The following is an 18,656-nucleotide window of genomic DNA, read 5'->3' as shown; positions in this document are numbered from 1 at the left end:
TCCGTTGTTTATCAATTAATAATCTAAAATCCAGGAAAAAAATCAAACTAAAAAAGAGGGTAGGTAACTAAAAATAGGTAAAACTTGAGTTTTGGAAAAAACTTTAATAAAATACATTCTTGTTTGTGAAATTGCAACAAAATGACGGACTCACTGGAAAGAAATAAAATTTAATGCACATATTACTCATAGTTCTACAAATAAACGATCAAAATTACAGATGAATGAAATGAAAATAACAGGCTTGAATTAATATTGAATGTAGGTACCCCGCGTAGGTGTGACAGCCTGTGCACGTTTTGGTATCAAATCATAGAGGTGCTGAATGTCACGATTAGGAATAGCATCCCACATGAGGCAGTGTGAAGCAAAGGGAGGTGAATGGGCATTTTCAAGTTTTGAGTAAAACGCGTTTAAGTTAACATCCCAGGTATGTTTTCATTGATTTCTTTTTCTAAACCATGCTATACAGCGACACCTACCAGGGCTAATAGTATTATATTTTTCCCCGAGACAGAGGAGAGGTTCGCCTACCATGTGTACTGGTTATCTCCAAATTTTTAATTTTGCCACTTACATCCCTTTGCCTCTCACTGCCTTATAAGGCTTCAATCTGAAGCCAAAGTTCACATCCGTATCCACTGCCGGACGAGACGCATGGGCGAGTCTCCGATCAACGCAATCCGAGACATATTCGATGAGCATTATATCAGGAGAACGGGCTGGCTAAGATAGTAGGGTAACCTGTCGATCACAGAACATTTGTATGTTACGTGCGACATGTGAAGGTGCATTGCTTAGCTTAAACACTGCACCAGGAATGCTCTGAAGAAAAGGTAGCACCGCCGGCATCACAGCGTCTCTGAAGTAGCGCTCGCTATTGAGGCTACCCGTAATTAGGAGTAGATGGGACTGCCCCTTGATATTCAATAGCGCTCCAGATCATAACGCCTGCCGTTATGCCGATATAACGTCGGATTACACACTATGGCAGGCGACGTTTCCATGTGTAATGTCTGACTCGTACGCATCCACCGTTATAGTGCAGCTAAAATCTGGACATATCCGAAAAGACAACATGTTGCTAGTCTGCAAGCTATTGCGCGTGTTGGTAGGCCCATCAAAGTCGGAAGCAACAATGGTTGAGGGTAAAGGGAATCCTCTATAGGTGATTCCTTGCATGCAGGCCCTTGCGCAGCAGATGTCGAAGAAACGGGAATACAGCAAGTGTACAGCACCTGTAGCCATATTCCAACGTTGTGATAGCGTACTAGAGGAGGCTATAGATCCATCACTGCTAAGCGGGTCGATAATCCCGTGGCGTCGTTCAGTTGCGCGGGCTGGTGCGAGCCCTTCGACTAATGTCATCGTCCTCTGACCATATTTCACAAATACGCATCCCAGGTGAGGCATTACGCCCAGTGCGAGCAGTGATTTCTCTATACGTAAGTTTACCCTCACGCATGCCGACCATGCGGTTCCATTTTAACTCCGTTACTTGTTCGTATGATACTCTGCGTTTTGGACGAGGCACATTGAGTACTAGAGAAACATCTATCATCGGCAAAAGATCTTTAACTGATTTTTAGGAACGTTTACAGTCCTTTATATACAGAGTCTACGCCGCAGCTCAGAGGGCGTTTCTCGGTCTATGCTTGCGTGACGTCTCTGCAATTCTAATCATTTGCATATCTTATCCTGCTATACATTTCCTGTGAATTTCGGTGCATTTGCATAATTCCTTTTTGGTGTTGCAATCTTCACAAACATGAGTGTATTATAGTAAAGCCATTCTAAAATTTTTTTTTTTTTTTTCAATAATACATCTTTGTTCCGAAATAATATAAGGAAAAACTCATACTTACGTATTTTTTTTACAAAAAAAGGGGAAAAGTTAGAAGATTTGCTATGGCTTTTTTAGCAAAAAAAAATTTGGAATGACTAACCAGTAAAAAACAATTGTTTGAATTATCTTACATAATTAAAAACTGAGCGCATGTACCTATCTATCTATTTATATATCTATCTATGTCTGAGTTACTTCTCTCGAACGCCAGTGAGCAGACTATCGAACCAGGTATCGATAGATTCGTAATTTTCCTGGCTTTATTTTTGGCTATTTAACATAATTCTCTTATAATAGTTAGCGCAGGTATCAACTAAAAACTATTAATTATAATACTTAGATTTCGATATAAATCCCTTTTTTCGAAGGCTTTCCTATATTCAAATAATTATTCAGTGCTTCATCTTAATTTTCCGTAAAAATGCTTCTATTAAAATTTGTAGTTTGAAGAAAAAACTAAGAAAAAAGATCTGTGTTGCCATTTTTTCTCGAATATGAACAAATCAAATTCTGCCTTTTGTTTTGAGGCTTTTCCTGTAATCGGGGGACTTAAAAATGTTTCCTTTTTGGTTATTTTTACGCAATCTGTCGCAAAATTATACTGTTTTTTTATTTATATTTTATTTTTTTGTTCAAGCCTGATTGCTGAACACACGTCACTTAAAATAACTTATATTTTCAAGGTGAACCATGCAAAGCCGGGAGTTTTTTACTAAAAAGTTTTTATCTAACCCGTCTCCTTCATTCAATTAGTAGTCTGTTTTTTAGTTGAAAATAAGTGACACAGAAACTTGCTAAACAACAATGGAAAATGAAGTCAACCTTTTTTCATTTTTTTGAAAGAAACCCAACTCAAAATCTAAACAGACAAAATGCAGAAAGAAGACTAATAGATTACATTTAAAAATAAAAAATGTTTGTAGTCAATAAACATTTAAAGCACAAATATTTTCGAAATACATACTTCAGTTTGCATGTTTTCCTTGGCAATAAAGCGTTCAATATCCACTGTATCGTGTAAAATTGAATAAGAAAATAAATAAATAAACCAAGATATTTCAATGTGATTCTCAGATTTTCATTTCCCATTCGAAGGAGAAATACACGGAATTAAAGAACTTCGCGTTAAAGTAATATCGTTTTTAAAAATAAAAATCAATGCGACGAAGGGAAAACAGCGGTTTTATACAATTTCACAAGCGAGGTTTATTGTTCAGGAAGTCGGATATTGGAAGCGAGAAATGCATCTTATACCTAAATAAACACAATCGAAAAAATAAGGACATTTTACTTCTAGGAATCAATATTTTTAAAAGTCAAGCAGTCTTAGACGAAAAACTGAGGATCAACATTGAAACGCCGGATATTGAGTTTCTGCGATTACATTGAAAGCGAAGCAAATGCATTAAATTCGCTTTACAGGTTTATAATAAATATGAGTTTCTTTTATGGATATTGATTTCGGAATATTATTTTAAGTAGCTTTGCTATTTCTGGGCTGGCTTATGAAGTTTTATAGGAAAGCGACAAAGAAAGAGAAAAAAGTTCAAGCAAAATGGGAATTTTTGATTTATTTCGCCTTCTGAAGGAGATTGAAAATTACGCTTAATAAGGTTTTTATTGTATCCTTTTGAGAAATCACAAGCTTAAAGTCGTAATGAACATTTTTAGGTATTAGAAGCTAGCAATCGAATTTATGAAAATAAATTTCCATGTTTGCATGCAGTTGGTATTTTTGAACATTAAAAATTACCATTAATGATCTCTTAGCAAGCAAAGAATGAGAAAGCATAACTTACAGGAAGTTTGAGAAAGAACTACGCCAACTTTGAAGAGACATACCTAAGAAACGGTAAGTGACAGAAAGTTGAAATAGGTGGCAATTTGTGCAGATAGTTCAGGAACTAATTGTGCATCATTTTTCTGAAACTGTTCCCAGAATGGACATCAGAGAAGATTTGAAGAAGAGCATGTATAGAAAATATCTTTCGGATTTGAACAATTTTCCGCTCAATTTTTAACAATTCAAATTATTTGACATTAGCTCCTACGGCAAAACTAGAAGTCAATATATTACTTCAAACAAATTTTGTTGTAAATAACCCTTGATGACCAACTCCCGACTACGACTCCGAGAACTTTAGAGCCATCGACTCCTACTCCGACTCATATCCAAAAATTAGTCAGACTTTGACTCCCCGACAACAACTCTGATTCCGTAGCTTTGGCAAAAATTTAGACACGGAGGGAAAATGACTGACTATAACTCTTAAAAATTTAAATCTACCTCCTTTCTCAGAAAATTAGTTCGACTCCGACTCCGCAAACATTGGCAAGGTTGCGGACTTTGAGAGAATGTGACTGATTCCGACTCCGAGTCCTTGAATTAAAAATCTTCGACTTTTGACTCTGACTCCTTCACCTCAAAATGAGATGAACCCCCCGCTCAGTAGCCATGGTCTTTACTGTGAAATAATTATTGTTAATGAGATTTATTTTTATTTTCACTCTGAAGTTTGAATTTATGTATTCAGTTTTTGTCAGAGGAATACGGAATACTTAATGTTTTAACACAAAGATAAGTGCAGACTATTTTATTATTATTAATATTATTTTTTGATATTGAAAATTATTTTTTTAATGTTGAGATTTTACTGTTGTGTTTATTTATTTTTTAAAGTATATCTATTCTTTTTTAAAAGGATTTTTTTGCAACAGGGGCAAACAAATATGGATCGATATAATATAGGTGAGGGTGGCCCAAAGCGGGTAGGTTTTCGAAAAACGCTCAAAAATGTAGTTTTGGGATTTTTATCGCAACGATTTCAGTTTTATTTCTCAGCAAAGTTCTTGAACTTAAAATAAAAAGTGATTTTTGTATTATTTCAAACCCAATATTTATTTATTATCAAACTTTACAAACATTTGAAAAACCCGCTTTGCCCTACCAGGGAGCCCTAAGCGGGTAAGCTTAACTAATTTTGGTTTGGTACATATGCCAATCAAATGGGAAGTTATGAATGATTAAAATAGTTGACTAGCTACCTGCCATTATGTAAAAAAACATAAAACAGTTGTACTTATCCAATTTAAACTAATTATTTTTTTACCAATTGTGATTTCAATCAAATATGAAGTTATAAATGTTGACTAGCTACCTTTCATTAAAAAAAAAAGTAAAAAATTGTACGTATCCAATTTAAAGTCAGTACATTTGTTTATAAAACATAAAGAAATAACTGATTAGATTGATGGACTAATTAATTGCCATCCTAAAAAATAACTTTTTAAAATTATATTTATCTTACTGAAATCTAAAATCTAAGTCAGCACACGAGTCAAGAAATTAAAAATAAATATATGATTAAATCACACAGCCACTTTGTCCGATGGCACGTTTTTATTTCAATAATTATAACCTTAAATCTGAAACAAAGAGACAAACGAAATGACTATCGTAGTTAGTAGGTGGATAGTGTCAGCATAAGTTAATATCATTGACAGTTAAAAAATAAGCTATTCTTCGATTAATCACAAGTTACAAAACCTCATTTTTAAAAAAAGAAATGTATCATGTTTTTAACTTTTGGCCTGGTTGCGCCATGCCCCTTCATTGCTGCTTCGCTGGTACTGATTATTACTCGGAGGTGTTCATTTAATCACAACATACGTATGCCTCACCGCTTACACGCCAGGGGGGTGCATACGAAAGCCTACCCGTTTTGGGCCACCTTCCCGCTTTGGGCCACCCTCCCCTATTTATTTTAATGAACATTTTATTTTTAAATCTTTTTAAAAGCGATTTAAGTTGTTTTTTACGGAAAATAATACATTAGCTGATTTTGTTTTTCAGAATTGCATCTTAATTTTTTCTCAAAAACGGCTTTTATAACTTACAGAAAGATTTCTCCCATCTCTAATCAATAAAATTGCGAGCATTCGTGCTTAGCATTATAACTAACAGAGCCTAGTTTTGCCAAGTTAAAAAACTGTTATTGTTGTTATTAATCTCCAATTGTCCAGCAAAACTAGACAATCTTTGAACTTAAAAATATTTTTAATGTAATTTATTAGAAAACTTACAGTGCAGATACACCTAGAGTCGCTATATAAACAGGCCGACACATCAGCTTAAGCTTATCCAATTTGGATCGGATTTTTCATTGTTGCGCTGCTAGGGTTACCACAGTAAAGTTTCGGGTTTCGCCAAATTTGCCGAAAATAATACTTAATTTAATAAACAATTCACGTGCCGCTAATAATCGCTCGAAGTGAACAATTGCCAAACGCGATTACTCGTTAAAAAAGACAACCACTCAAACCAAAAAGGCTGATCTTGAGCTGATGCGCCGGCTCGTATATATAGGGGCCTTAGATACACCTATCCAGACGCGTTCACGGACCGTGACGATAATTGGAGCAAACCTAACCTGGCGGCATTGTAAAGGCTGTGCAGGGATCCTAATTACAGCATTACAACGCTGCGAGGTTAGGTTTGCCCCAACTATAATAGTGCTTATTTCTAACCTTTGATATACGTATGTAATAATGTAGTATGGACCGGTAAAAGTCGACATTCTTCAATTTGTTTTGGTACGAATAACACACACACACTAAGTTCAACCTAATTTTCTCGCTTTGTATTTAACATACAATTAAATTGTTGAAAATGAAACAAAATGCATTTGTTTATTTATTTTTCAATGTTACATACGAGTACTTTCTACCTTTTTAATTCCTTTTACATTGTAAAGGAAGTATTGTACTCGCAAAAAAAAAAAAAAAAAAAAAAAATCACTCAAAAATTGGCCTAAATTTCCATTTTGATCTCCCCCGAATGAATAATGAGTTTTTTTTTTCAACCCGACCACACGTTGATATATGCCTAAGAACGTATAGACACCCGAAATTTCCATTCCCGAGTTAATTACAACGAGATTTCTCGTGACGTCTGTATGTACGTCTGTATGTGCGTATGTGTGCATGTGCGTATATGCATATGTATCTCGCCTAACTCAAAAACTGTATGTCCTAGAAAGTTGAAATTTTATACGTAGACTCTTAACGAGGTCTAGTTGTGCACCTCCTCTTTTGGTTGCATTCAGATGTTCCTAAGGGGGTCTTTTACACATTTTTGGGGAGAAATCATTGTTCATTTCAATTCTAACTCAAGTGGTGTTATAGTTTGGCAAATACTTGGCGAAATATCGCCAAGCTTTTGGTCGCCAAGCTTTTTCGCCAATTTGGCGAAAAATGTGTCTTTTTTTTTTTTAGCTGGTTTTAATTTGCTCATATTTAGAGAGTTAACCATTGAATATTTATCTGTATGAAACGTTGTTTTTGCTTTCTTCTATACCTAATATATAGAAGAAAGTATTGGATTCGTGTAAATTTTCGAATTTCGCATTTTTACGGATTCGAACGTTTTGAGGCGTGCTGAGTCCATTTCGACCATTTTTGGAAAATGTCTGTCTGTGTGTGTACCCGTGTGTCTGTGTCACGTATGTGTGTGACCAGTTTTTTGTGGCGGCTCTACAGCAAAAACTACCCCATGAAATCGAACGAAATATGATACTCATATGTGTCTCTATATGAACTTGTGCTCATTGGTTTTTGGTTCGAATTCTTCCAAGGAGGGTGAAGCAATGGGACATTTCTTGAGTTATGCGTGCTTGCTATTTCCCAGGAAGTAACTGGTGGAATCAAACAAAATTTGGTTCATATCTTCTCCCTAACAGGTACAGATGCTGATTCAATTTTGGTGTCAATTGCTTAAACGGGGGTTGAGCTATAGAACGTTTTAAGTCGTCAATTGTGACTGCTGTATCTCAAGAAATATTGAACTGAATCAAACAAAAATTTATCGACAAGTAGCCCTTAGAGGGTATAAGAGTTGATTTTATTTTGGCGTAAACAGCTGAAAAGGGGGTGGCGCAATCGAACGTTCTTTTTTTCATATTGTGAGTACATCGCAAGAAGTAATGCTACGTCCTGGATGAAATTTGGAATAAATGTGAACCCATATGTAAACAGGCGTTGGTTCAATTTTGGCGCCAGTTGCTCCATGAGGGGGGGGGGGGCTGATTCTTTTTTTTTTGTGTGTGTGAATAAAAATAGCTTTATAATTGCAACAATAAGAAATATAAATCGTAATGGACTCTCGTCTGCGTATTTCACGTGATTTTAATTGTTGGAAAAGACCAGAAAATTGCGATAATTTACACTTTTTAACTGTTTCCATCTTGTGTTTGTTAACTTAAATGTTTGTAATTATTTTAAGCAAGGCTTTTAAAATAATTTTCAATTTTCATTCTTTGCTTTCCTTTTGAGTTAATTTGGAAATTGGGATGGTCGACAAGTTTTGGCATGTGTAGTGTTGTTTTTGTTGGGAATATTGCTTTCTCGTCAAGCATTGGGAGGGATCAGAGTTTTAAGAAATATATCGAAGAAAGTTTCGTGATGGCCCCCATTTCTTCTTTTCCTGCTATTTCATACTTAGAAAGCTAGTTTTTTTAGATGTATGATCACTATGTTTTTTTTTTTTTTTTTTTTTTTGCATATTTTTCACTTTTATTACTTTGAAACTAGTTTCCCCCCTTAAAAACTATTAAGGAGTATTTTCTCTTCTTGGAGAGAATAAACCCTAGAAATACCCTCTCTCTTTATACATCTAAACAATTCTTTTGCATCTAAATGTGTTAAAAGAAATACATTGAACTCATAACATTTTACTATTCCTTTAAAAGGGTTTTAATGCTTTGCAGATTCAATTTAAATCACATTGAAGTAAGCGCAGGGAACCACCGAACCGCATGTAAAATATTTGCAATCTAAATATATTATATGCGGCACGTGGGAGAACAAGAACTCCTAAATTCAGAGCTCTTCGCCTTGTTCTTCAGGGACCTCTTCCTTTCTTTCGAAGGCATAATTCTTCCTTCTTTCGTTCCATCGAAGAAAGGAAGCAATTCCGCTCAGAATTTGTCGCTTGCGTTGTTAATATGATTTGGGACCGGAGAGCGTCTTAGGGAATTCTTCATTATCAGGCAGTTGGAAATGACATGAATAGTTTTTTGCTATTGAAAGGGCCCGGCGAAGAGTGGTTTGTCGAAAAGCCATCAACTCTCTGCATTAGAAAAATTGAGGAGGGTGGGGGGGGGGTTGAAGAAGAATGTGTGCTTGAGCTTTAAATAAAAATGCAAATTCCTTTTTAAAAAAACTGCTTTACATCGTATTTTATGTTTAAACTATTTGCTTAAAGTAACAGTGGATTACATCTTATCATATTGTTTGGTGCATCCAGCCAAAATATGATAGTGTTCTAGCAGAAATGTTAACTTTTTCATCACTTTGATTTTTTTAAACAATTTAGCTAAACAAGTCCCCCTCCCCCCGTATACCAACCTTTGTTTTTTCAAAAACAAGAGTAAATTTTATAGGTTTACGCTTAAAATAAAATTAAAATAATAATAATAATAAAATTTAACTCAGCAGTGTTCACAGGAACAAATTAAATATTTATATTCTACAAATTAGTAGAACAATAGATGTTATAAAGACTGTATTACCTACACACGCAATGCACACATATATGTGGTACATTCGGGGGTTAGTTTTTTGGAGCGCTGTAAAAAAATCTCATGTTGCACAAGAATTAAAATACAGGGTGATCCAAAAAGCACGAAAGAAAGTAAACGATCTTTCTAGAAAAAAAAAACAACAACATGTAACAACATGAAACCTATTTCATTGCATAAAATTATTGATTACATTTAATACACAAGATGCTCGAAATGGCCACCGCAATATCTGAAACTGTACAAACTGGGTGTCGGGACCAACAAATGTATCTCACTTCCGGTGAACGATTTCTTGTCTTTAGTAAACCAGGTGGGTTCCTACAGATTCTGTCTATGATATGATCCCATCTAAAGAAGTCGCACGGATTTAAATCAAACCTGCAAAACGGGAAACTCTGTTCGGTGCTTGTGTGTGTGTGTGTGTGTTTTTTTTTCAGTTAAAAATTTCTTGAAATTTTACGGTAAGAAATGTACTGGTACCTGAGTTGCAAGTACTTTTTATCGCAAAACCCTATTTTGCTGTAAATTTTACGGTAGTGGAAAATCAAAGCACAGTGGCTAGTTGCGCTGAGCAAAACTGAACGAGAGGCAACCTGCGGGGTTCGATTGTTTGATTGTCCTATCGGTTTTATAACCCGACTAGGAGGATTATAGGAATGGATAGTTAAATGATTCATTACGTAAGCCACGTGCTGAACCGATAAGCAATGCAACCGCTTACTTTTTTGGGGGGAAAATTTAGTGTAATTTTTCTCATCACTGTAAACACTATACTTTGCAATAGCATTTGCCATACAATTTTCATGAATTTTTAACAGTGTACATCTAATGCAATCCAATACTCACCAAGGGTGGTTTCAAGCTACATATGGACTTCAGCAGTTCTTCGGAGACGATCCAAACGTTGAATGACCTTTATGTGCCGGCGTGCCAAGTTAAGACTATCTGTTTTAAGACCAGAGTGACCCTCATGCAATTCTTGACACTTTACTCTTGTGCCTACTTAGAAATGAATTAAACTAATAATACTTTTATACTAATTATACTTTTCGATGATAATGCACAATACATCGTAATCTTTTGTGGATACAGTGGAAATACGAAACTGAAACGAGGATTTTGCGTACTCCAATGGCACCGGTTTTGCTTCCGCAAGCAGTTTCGTCGGGGACGGTAGACATTTCTGGCATTTTGTACATTACGTCTCTTACTAAAAACTACATTCCTGCCATGTTTCTTAGTTGTAGCTCAATTTTTTTGTGGGTGCATATGTTTTTTTTTTGTCATAGAGTATGTATATATATATATATATATATATATATATATATATATATATATATATATATATATATATATATATATATATATATATATATATATATATATATATATATATATATATATATATATATATACAGGGGAAGGGGGCCAAAAGCGGGTAGGTTTTTGAAAAACGCTCAAAAAATTTTAGTTTTAGGATTTTTATCGCAACAATTTTGGTTTTTTTCCTAACTGGGTTTTTGAACTTCAAAATAAAAAAAAAGATTTTTGTATTACTTCAAACCCAATATTTTTTCTTAACAGTTATAACAAACACTCGAAAAACCCGCCTTGCCCTACCAGGGAGCCTAAAACGGGTAAGCTGAACTAATTGTGGTTTCGTACATTTGGCAATCAAATATGAAGTAATGAATGATTAAAATAGTGGACTAGCTAAATAAACATATTATTTCATAATTAACATTTGTTTATAAAGCATAAACAAATAACTGATTGATTTAATTGACTAATTATTTGCCATCCCAGAAAATAACTTTTTAAAGCTTAGTAAAGTCCGCTTATTAGAACATCATATAAAAAGAATATCCCGCTCAATGTAATACCTTGTACAAAACCGTTGATGTCTATTAGTTTAATCTCGTTTAATTTAAATATCCCGCTTATTAGAATAATTATTGGGAAGTATATTGATGCATGAATGAATTTCAACGAATCGATTGCTTCGACTTTCATAGAATGGTTGATTTTCGTACTAAACAAGGATGGAGTATATACATTTAAAATAAACTTGACAAAGAATTGCAACTCAGATGATAGTTTTTCATTGAAATGTATAATTTCGAGATTCTGTTAACTGTTTTCAGTCCGAGAAACATATTTAGCTCACCTGGTTCTCGGTTAGCAAGATCCGGAGAGCATACAACTAATTTTTTAGCATGGGATATTTGTTATAAATATTGTAGGTGTTTATTTAATATCGTAATCTACTTTATTCAATACCCATTTCAATTCAACTGGTGGCTTAATGTGGTTGTTGAGGCGATTAAAAATGCAAAGTATTTTAGCGAATTAGGTATGCAGCTACTTTGAAATGTGTTAGTCGAATGTAAAGACTTTTTTTTTTTTTAAATACATGTCTCAAAATTCAGATCCCTTGCTACAGCAGAAATAATGTACTTACATGCTTGAAATTTTACACAGTAGTTTGTGCTAGGAAGTTACGAAATTTTTGTGTTATGGGGTCAAAAATTGTCCTCATAAGGTTAAGTGCACCGCTAATTTTCACCCTATCTATCTATCTATATATATATATATAAAGGTGACGGTGTTTCTTTCTTTCTTTGTACCCGATGGCTAGAAGACCCCATAGCACCTACAGCTCCGAAACTTGGCACAAAATTCGAACGTACCCCAGGGGGTGCACCTTGAAGCCGAAATTCTAAATTTCTAAATATTTTTTTCATAATTAACTATTTAAGCGCAAATTTCACGTTTTGTTTTTCAGGTTTCTCGCATAATTAGGGGTAAAAAATCCCCCCCCTACCCTCTAACATTACATGCCGTTGGAAATAGCTTTCTTTTCCAAAGAAGATGATGTTTAACACTAGAGAAGTCGAGTTTCCTTTTGTTACGCTAGTGCTCGCACTTCGGTTTTTTCCCCGCCGTAGCGATCCGTGAGACGAAAGCAGAAGAGAGGAAGTGCTGAGGAGAAAAGAACACCTAACTAGGATGGCACGCTATTGGTCTAAATGACCAACATACATTTCCAAAAGCTACGCAACTTTGAAATACCGAAGAAAATTCTCAGAACTAACTGTGTGGGCTGGGGAGAGTCTAACCTTCAGATACACAGATGGGACCCATTATTAGAATAAGGGGTGGTGGGATAGAGCGAAATATCTGACAAGGGGCGGGGAATAGACTGAAGTGCGACTTCTCTAGAGTTAAACAATTTCTCTCAGTTAACTAGAGCAGGAGATATAAGCGATTCTAATTGACCCACTTTTCAAGGCTAACCTTAATTTGAGTTTTTGCTGTGACGTCATCTTCGCTATACGTATGAAAGAAATTTCTAAAGTGATGTACAAAAATCAAACGTACCCCTTGGATCTGCACGACAAATCCTAAATTCTGAATTTCGGGCAAGAAAATTTTAAATGAATTTTTTAAAAAATCGTTGAAAATGTCCATCAATTCTTCAGACGCCATCTTGCGCAGTACACATGCGCAGAAGACCTGACAAATGAATTCTAGCTTGAAATCAGAAACAAATGGCTCAAAATATCAAATCGAATATAAAACCGGAGAGGATTCTTATGGAGGTACAAATATATATATATATATATATATATATATATATATATATATATATATATATATATATATATATATATATATATATATATATATATATATATATATATATATATATATATATATATATATATATATATATAGTCTTCAATTCGAGCAATAAATCATTACGCTTAGAAAAGTTGCAAAAAGGAGACTGTGGCGTAGTGTAATCGTATGCGATTCGTCATTAAGAAATGCAATTATCTTTACCGTTTTTGGTGAAACCTCTCTAAATAATTACTCAAACGGTGAAAGACGGAAAGATAAAATCATTTCCTTCAAATTAAAGCGGAGATTGTGTTTTAAGCGATGCTTAGAAACTTTTAAAAGACGTTCATCTGGCGGAACTTACCCTTTTTGACTTCTAACTTACGTCTGCTATGACTGGGAGCCATCATGGCATACGCAGAAAAAAGACTCCGGCGTAGTTTAATTTTCTTGCGACGATATTTAACATATGTGCTAAAGATTGATTTCGTCTGCTATGAATGAAAAGCGAATCTCGGCGTTGTTTTTGGTAAAAACTCCAAAACAATTGTACAAACCATGAAATACTAAAAAGAATAAAGTGTTTTCTCCAATTTGAGGCCCAGATTCAGTTTTCATCGATAAACAATAATAGAGAGGAGGAATTATTTTACCCTTGAAATATACTATTTAGAGTTATTTTTTGTTTATTTGGCGAAACATTTTAAATTGCAGAAAAAACCGCTTCACTCGCTTAAGAGTCAAATCTAATTTAAAAATTGGCAAATAGTTTTAAATTCCAAAAAAAAAAAAAAGAAAAAGAAAACTTTAATAGGTTTTTTGTTGTGTTTGCATTTTAGTTCAAGAAAAATGATCATTTTACATGGGGGGGGGGGATTTTTTTTTATTTAACGGCCTTCCTGTAAATTCTTAGCACGGGACGTTTTGCTGTATCTATTTTCCTTTTCATATTTGCGTGCTTATTTTTTTTAATTAGTGAGGTGTTTTTTTTTTCTTTTCTTTCTTTTTTTTTCTTTCAAACGCTGCTTTTTGCGTACTACGGCGAACAAGAGATAGCTTTTTTTACACTATCAGCAGTTTTTTGACTGATCTTTGCTTAGATTAGGAAAAGGGGGGGGGGGGGAGGTTAAAATAAATAAAGACGGATAAAAAACCTTGGAGATACATCGTATAGGTAGATAGCGGCAATTTTGGCGTAAAAAGGTGAATGACCATAAACGCAACTGGAAATGGTTATTGAAAATACGATAGAGATAGATATAGGTTAATTAATACCGCTGCCAAATTTATTTAAACTACCGCTGTAAGCGGCAAACTTGGCATAAAAACAGGGGGAGAGGTTTATATTAAACGGACTTCCTTTAATACACACACAGACAGACAGACAGACAGACACACACACACACACACACACACACACACACACACACACACACACACACACATATATATATATATATATATATATATATATATATATATATATATATATATATATATATATATATATATATATATATATATATATATATATATATTCACACTGGTGTGCAAAAATTAAGGACGAAGTCGAAAAATTAGCATATCAGCTGAACAAAGAGGCAGAGCGTACAGAAAGACCAATCAGGAGATTAAGTAAGGTGATGTACGGTAGCACATGCGCAGATATGCAGGCAGACGTAATGGGGGAGTGTCTGAGTAGTCTAAAGCATGTTGTCGGTGTAAGATCAGTATTTCTGGCAAATAAATTGCACGCCGCATAGCGGTTGAAATCACACCGAGTTGCTGCCTCAGCGAGAAATGGCGAATAATCAATCTGTTAAACGACTTCTGGATGCTTTTACCCGAGGACGAATCATTGGGAAGTTGGAGGAAGGCCGCAGTGTGACAAGTGTGACTGCAGAGTTCGGAATTGCTCACAGCATCGTTTCACGACTTTGGAGACAATTTCAAATTACAGGAACAGCTATCCGGGGGTTTAATAGTGGTCGTCCACGAGGAACCACACCCGCAGATGACCGGTATATTGTCTTACAGGCCAGAAGAAACAGGCGGCAGACAGCGGGAGAAATCGCTAGACACACGACACAAGCGACTGGACGACCGATATCGCGTTGTAACCGTGGCCAGAAGACTGCACGGTGGTGGTCTGTTTGCACGACGCCCTATACGGTGTGTACCTCTAACGCCTGCCCATCGGAGAAGGCGTTCTCTGTGGTGCCGGGAATACCGGAATTGGAGAGACAATGAATGGGGACGAGTACTCTTCACAGATGAGAGCAGATTCAGTCTGAGTAGCGATTCTCATCGCATACTCATCTGGAGAAAGCGGGGAAGCCGCAATCATCCCTCGAACATCATTGAAAGGGACAGGTATGGAGGTCGCGGTGTTCTCGTTTGAAGAGGCATCATGCTTGGTAGTCATACAGACCTTCACATCTTCGACGCAGGTTCAGTCAACGGGACCCGTTATTGTAACGAGATTCTTCTTCCATATGTGCATCTTTTTAGAAAGGCTATGGGTCCGCAGTTCCTTTTCATGGACGACAATGCACCATGTAATCGTACAGTAGCTGCCGAACAGCTCTTAGAGAGTGAGGATATTGAACGTACGGATTGGCCGGCACGATCTCCGGATCTCAATCCCGTCGAGCATGTATGGGATTTTCTAGGCAGACGTTTGGCAGTTCGTACCTTACCACCAGTAACGATTCGGGAGTTTCGATTGGCGCTGCAAGACGAATGGGCAGCAATGCCTCAACAACTCATTGACACCCTCATTTTCAGCATGGGCAGACGCTGTGAAACCTGCCTAGGAGTCGGGGGAGATCATATCGCCTACTAAAGACCGGATGTTTCTTGCTGGACCCATCTGCTGCCCATCGCAGGGATGTTTCGGCCTTCTGTCGCATTGAACTCCATGCTACTTTTTCAATAAAGCTTCTTTTTATCCCTCTGATTTCTCTTTTAGTAAGTGTTGCTTACATTACACATGTCCTTACGTATTGGGAATCTTACGGTATTAAATGTGTTGATTCGGAAAGCTTTTGTACAAAGTTATATTGATAAAACCGTCTCGTCCTTAATTTTTGCACACCAGTATATATATATATATATATATATATAGTTTGTCTTTGGTAAAGAAGTTTCTTCACTGTTTTTTAGCTGTAAGTTTTATCAATATCTGTTTTTTATTGTCAACAATTACTTTCTACTCCTTCAAATTTTTTGATGCCGAAGTTCTACTGTTTAAAGCAGATAAGCTTCTTTTTTCAATTATTCAAATACACTTCAAACGTATCGTTTCAGAAAAAAGTAATGAAAGAAAAAGTATTTGGGCTACAGACGATTTTCCTTTAAAATCCAAAGATAATCAAGCCTTCAACTTTTCTTGATACTTCATCGATAAAAGTAACACGGCTTAAGAAAGCACTTAGTTTTGTGATCTATTAAAAATAAAATCTGGAAATCAATTTAAATCGAGGTCCTTATATTTCTATGAATGGATTCCTTAGATTTATCTTTTACTGGCTTTGAATGCACATCAGAAGGAAGTTCAGTTCTTTACTAATGCGACGGCACTTCAGCAAATCAATGCAGCTTTGGGAAGAATATCGATTATTTTACTTTTCTACCTTACTTTAAAATAATTTATTTGCCTTCTGTTCTGCATTTTTTCGTCTTTCTCTTTAAAAAAATTTTGAGAGAGTCGTTTTGATTGATTTCTGTAACCAGTTTTATCTAAGCAAATATAAATAGGTATTACATGAATAATATGGTGGTACAGTGCTGATATTTTATTTTTTCTATCTATAATGTAAATACACAAACAAATGGAAATTTAACAGTAAAACAGCAATATCTAAAAATACATAGAACTATCTAAAAGTAAAATTCTAAAAGACAACAAAATTAAATAATAGCTATAAAATAAAAAATAAAAAAATCTTAAAAAGTCAAGAGTTTGTAAAAAGTTAGTTGAAAAGAGTTCCCTTTTTGTTAGCTAAATACAATAAAGAATTTTCTCAGATGATGTTTGATGCTTGTTGCATGTCGTTAATAAAAACTATTACCTGCATTTGTTAAACTCGTATACGATGAAAAAATGTTCTTAAATTAATAAATTAAACCGAAGAAAGAAAAAATTGAACTTAGATATGTTAATTTCAAATTATGTTTTTCGCAATTAAGAGTGTATGTCGGCATGTGCATGTGTGTGACCTATGCAGGTACTGTAAAGAAACTAACTTACATATGTTAGAAACATACAAACAACTGTTTTATCTATTAACGAATGTTTATGTTGTTGTTGTCGTATGGCAAGTAGGGTAGATCGGAACACGTTTACGCGGATTTTTTTTTCAATGAATTTTCCAATTTTTTTGTTTTAACCCAGGAAATTTTAGATACTGTGGTTTTATAAAGCAGTTAATGAAGCCAAAATTTGTATACTCAGTTGTTCCTCAGCTTGTGTTCTTAACTGTTAAGAAATGTTTTTTGAGTCAAAGTCGGTTGCGTAAACTTGCCCCGGACACGGAACAAGTTTACTCACCGAGTGGGGCACGTTTATGCATATTAAAAATGATACCAAGGAGTTTTTGATATGTGTAAATGTGCCCCACTTTATTGATAAGTTATAATATTTACTTATATAAATATTTATACAAGAAAATAACTAATAATGAATTAAAGAGAATTTAAAGTCATAGGGTTTACTGCTAATTAAAAGCAAACTATTTAGTCATTTTCTTCATCACTGTTAGATTTTTACAAACAAAAATAAAATAGTTCTTTTCGCATTCTTGTCATGGGACTGCGGTTTGACATCTAAGACGTTGAACCCTGTCTTGTCATTTTTTTTGATTGGTTATGTGCTTTCCAACAATAGATGCAAGCACAATTTTCTACTTCGTAAACGTAATTCTTCCCTAATTTCCCTTTTACAGAGCCATTCCTTGCCTTGTCCAAATTGTGCTGTTTAAGGAAAATGACCCATATGATTGTAAGCTATAAGATACGAATTTTTAACTGAATTACACTCCTGTTTGTGAAAATTGCAACACCATGAAGGAAGCATCATAGTTAAATGAAATGTAATACACAATTGAGTGCTAATGGTACACATAAATGATTACATTTTCAAAAAAAAAAAAAAAACAATAAAACGAGATAGAAATTAGTATTTTGTGTGGCCACCACGAGCCTCAACAAGAACGGCTACACGACTCGGCATGGAATGAAACAAAGTTTGAATATCTGCCTGCGGAAGAGTATTCTATATTGTTTGTATGTGCAACCAAAGTTCGTCTGCCGAAGCAACAGGACGAAGATCACGAGCGAGACGCCGCCCAACGAAATCTCACACATGTTCAATCGGTAACATATCCGGAGAAAATGCAGGCCAAGGAAGTAGCTGTACCTGCTGAGAATCAAGGTAGGATTTGACAGTCCTGGCGACATGTAGACAGGTATTATCCTGCTGGAATACAGCCCCTGGAAATCCTTGCAGGAAAGGAATAGCTTGGGGCTGTAAAACTTCGTTTATGTATAGGGTACTGTTCAAATTGCCCCCAATTCGTAGCAATTGTGATCTTCCATGATATGCT

General features: G+C 35.2%; 1 protein-coding gene across 2 annotated transcripts in view; it reads left to right on the top strand.

The window, feature by feature from the left end:
• The window catches only part of LOC129234671 (uncharacterized), a 286,165-nt gene that overhangs the window by 225,137 nt on the left and 42,372 nt on the right, over nucleotides 1–18,656 (top strand). The window lies entirely within an intron of this gene.

The sequence above is a fragment of the Uloborus diversus genome, chromosome 1 (genome assembly GCF_026930045.1).
Source record: "Uloborus diversus isolate 005 chromosome 1, Udiv.v.3.1, whole genome shotgun sequence".
NCBI classification, from domain to species: Eukaryota; Metazoa; Arthropoda; class Arachnida; order Araneae; family Uloboridae; genus Uloborus; species Uloborus diversus.
Note: the sequence above shows the minus strand (reverse complement) of the source record. Positions and strands in the feature narration are given on the sequence as shown.